Source organism: Danio aesculapii, chromosome 13, assembly GCF_903798145.1.
Source record: "Danio aesculapii chromosome 13, fDanAes4.1, whole genome shotgun sequence".
NCBI lineage: Eukaryota > Metazoa > Chordata > Actinopteri > Cypriniformes > Danionidae > Danio > Danio aesculapii.
Genome location: NC_079447.1, coordinates 1,374,699 through 1,377,198, shown reverse-complemented (window position 1 = coordinate 1,377,198; position 2,500 = coordinate 1,374,699). Strand labels below are relative to the sequence as shown.

Here is a 2,500-nt window from a genome sequence, read left to right as displayed (position 1 = left end):
CTTGACTTCTAGTTGATCATTTGGTATCAGAAGTATTTTCTATGAAAGGCAAAGGCCTCTAGATTACACTTATTTGACCACAGTAAAATCTGATCATGCCTTGATTTTGACTGATTTGATTAGGACAGTAAGGTCTGACTCTGCTTAGACTAAAGTCTGCTCACTGAACCTTCAATAATGTCCAGTATAGAATATGTGGTCATGCTGCAGTGGAAACAGAATGAATATTGTGTCTGACTCCATCATGAGCTTGGAGGACTGCATCCATACATCTCTGACATGACTCAAATCACTGATTAATAAAGTCATCTGGAATGGTGAAGAAAGCCTTCTTGCAGGACTCCCAGAGTTCATCAAAAGTCTTTGTGTTCATCTTCAACGCCTCCTCCTTCATCTTAGCCCAGACCTGCTCAATAATGTTCATGTCTGGTGACTGAGCTGGCCAATCCTGGATCACCTTGACCTTCTTTGCTTTCAGGAGCTTTGATGTGGAGGCTGAAGTATGAGAAGGAGCGCTATCCTGCTGGAGAATTGTCCCTCTCCTGTGGTTTGTAATGTAATGGGCAGCACAAATGTCTTGATACCTCAGGCTGTTGATGTTGATCATCCACTCTGCAGATCTCTCGCACGCCCCCATACTGAATATAACCCCAAACCATGATTTCTCCTTCACCAAACTTGGCTGATTTCTGAGTGAATCTTGAGTCCATGCTGGTTCCAGTTGGTCTTCTGCAGTATTGGTGATGATTGGGATGCAGAACAGATGATTAATCAGAGAAATCCACCTTCTGACACTTTTACACATGATCAACTAGAAGTCAATTTATTATGTGTTGCTCTTACAACTGGGATCCACCACGAGACTTGTGTCAGGTAGTGTATGTAAAAATGAAATGCATCATTAGTCAGTATTAATAACACTATTGTGAATGGAGCTATAATGGTCATTATAATACAGTATACCGTTTGTTTTTCGTCTTTATAAACAGAGTCATAAGTGGCATCACGGTGGCACAGTGAGTAGCACAATTGCCTTACAGCAAGAAACTCACTGGTTTGAGCCCTGGCTGGGTCAGTTGGCATTTCTGTGTGGAGTTTGCATGTTCTCCCCGAGTTGGTGTGGGTATCCTCTGGGTGCTCCGGTTTCCCCCACAGTCCAAAAACCTGCGCTATAGGGGAATTTAATAAGCTAAATTTGCTATAGTGCATGTGTGTGAATGAGTGTGTATGGGTGTTTCCCAGTGTTGGGTTGCAGCTGGAAGGGCATCCACAGTGTAAAACATATGCTGGATAAGTTGGCGGTTCATTCCACTGTGGTGATCCCTGATTAATAAAGGGATTAAGCCGAAAAGAATATGAATGAATGAATGAATGAATGAATGAAGAGTTATAATCATTATAAGCATGAGCTTCATAGAAAGTGTTATCGATCTTTTTTTCAGTGTATTGCATATACTAATATCATAAACACAGTGTTTTTTTAATATAAGTGTGCGGTCCTATTTTTCCCATATTGCTTAGTTTTACATTTAACCTAATCTATGAGCGTGTAAAGCATTTTTATGTTGGCTTTTAATTGACTGAACAGACACAGGATGAATTAGGCTGTAAATCCTCAAGCCTGAAGGTTACTGCTGTTAAAGATTTTTCTCTCTCTGAGCATTTCTGAAGCAGAGAACACACAATGTCTGCGTTCGGATTTCATCTGACCTACTTTCAGCACAATAAAACCCAAACATTTCACTCAGAAGCACCAAAAAAACCCAGATTAAAAACCACGAACAAGCTGCAGCCCACGGAGAACAAGCAGACATGATGGAGGAGCTGAAAAACAGCACAAGACCGAGGAGGAGGATGGAGAGATTTCACTACAGCAGGAGGAAGAGGATTAATGTACTGTTAAAGACAACATTATCAGTGAATATCTGTCAAATTGTCATTCTTTTTCAAATATTTGCCAATTTCTGTTTAACAGAGAGAAGATTTTCAGCACATTTCTAATCAGAATAGTTTTAATAACTCATTTCTAATCACTGATTTCTCTTTGTCATGATGACAGTAGATAATATTAGACTAGATATTCTTCAAGACACTTGTATTCAGCTTAAAGTGACATTTAAAGGCTTCACTAGGTTAATTAGGGTAAAGTTAGGGTAATTAGGCAAGTCATTATATAACAGTGGTTTGTTCTGGAGACAATCCAAAACTAATATTGCTGAAGGGGGCTAATAATATTGACCTTAAAATGGCTTTAAAACTATTAAAAACTGCTTTTATTTCAGCCAAACTAAAAGAAATAAGTAAGAAAAAAAAGTATAACAGGAAATACTGTGAAAAATGTCTTTGCTCCATTAAATGGCACATGGGAAATATTAAAAACATGTATTAAACCTTTATAGGAGGGTGAATCATTTTGCTTCAGCTGTATGGTTAAGGTGTGTGTTTCCTGTGAGGGTGGGGTTAGGCCAATACAAAATACAGTTTGTGCAGTGAAAAAAAT

At 38.8% G+C, this 2,500-nt stretch overlaps 1 protein-coding gene across 1 annotated transcript in view; it reads right to left on the bottom strand.

Annotated features, from left to right (window-relative positions):
* LOC130239999 (adhesion G protein-coupled receptor A3) overlaps positions 1–2,500 on the bottom strand; it is a 150,016-nt gene that overhangs the window by 12,332 nt on the left and 135,184 nt on the right. The gene's annotated exons all lie outside the window — the stretch shown is intronic.